Source organism: Amblyraja radiata, chromosome 29 (assembly GCF_010909765.2).
Source record: "Amblyraja radiata isolate CabotCenter1 chromosome 29, sAmbRad1.1.pri, whole genome shotgun sequence".
In the NCBI taxonomy this organism is placed as follows: domain Eukaryota; kingdom Metazoa; phylum Chordata; class Chondrichthyes; order Rajiformes; family Rajidae; genus Amblyraja; species Amblyraja radiata.
This window is the reverse complement of record NC_045984.1, coordinates 31,964,979-31,966,219: the sequence shown is the minus strand read 5'-3', so window position 1 is coordinate 31,966,219 and position 1,241 is coordinate 31,964,979.

Here is a 1,241-nt window from a genome sequence, read left to right as displayed (position 1 = left end):
CTCCTCATCTCACAGCAGTACAGTGGCGCAGCGGTAGAGTTGCTGCCTCACGGCGCCAGAGACCCGGGTTCTATCCTGACTATGGGTGCTGTCTGTACGGAGTTTGCACGTTCTCCCCGTGATCTGCGTAGGTTTTTTCCGGGTGCTCCGGTTTCTTCCCGCACTCAAAAGATGTGCAGGTTTGTAGGTTAATTGGCCTCTGTAAATTGTCCCTCATGTGCAGGATAGAACTAGTGTACGTACATATATATCTAATTAATGGGCGATAGACAAAAAGCTGGAGTAGCTCAGTGGGTCAGGCAGCATCTCTGGAGAAAAAGGAATAGGTGATGCTTCGGGTTGAGACCTGTCTTCAGCTGGGTAACTGGGATTTAAACAATGGACAATGATTTTGAGATCTCAATATATTGGAGAAACAAGGAACTGCAGATGCTGCTTTACAAAAAGAACACAAAAAGTGCTGGAGTAACTGAGCAGGTTAGGCAGCATCTCTGGAGAAGATCAGAGGTGATGTTTTGGGTCAGATCGTTATAACAGCACTGTCCAACGTGTCCCATCTGCCTGCATTTGGCCCATATCCCTCTATACCTGTCCTATCCATGTACCTGTCTAAATGTTTCTTAAACGTTGCGATAGTCCCAGCCGCAACTACCTTCTCTGGCAGCTTGTTCCATTCACCCACCATCCTTTGTGTGGTAAAAGTTACCTCAGGTACTTATTAAATCTTTACCCCCACCCCCCCCCCACCTTAAACCTATTACCTCTAGTTCTCGATTCCCCTACTCTGGGCAAGAGACTCTGTGCGTCTACCCGATCTATTCATCTCATGAAATGGACAAGCTCCTCTTATTCCTGTCGATCTTCGTGGAGTAGTACTGCATTTTCGCACCTCAAACGCTACGTTTCTCAATGTGATGAAGCCAAGCCTCTGTAAAGCAAAGATAGACACAAAATGCTGGAGTAACTCAGCGGGACAGGCAGCATCTCTGGAGAGAAGGAATGGGTGACGTTTCGGGTCGAGACCCTTCTTCAGACTCTGTAAAGCAAGATGCCTTCAGAGTGTATTTTTGGGGTTCCAGAATGTAACAGTGCAAATATTATAAGTTACTGCCCAGATTAATAATGGTGCCCTTATGATAAATCAGACACAATTAATAGAGATGTCAAACCATTTTCAATCTGTGTTGGTAATATTTCTCCAGTGCAGTTCCATCACCACAGACCACACTAATTAATCATAC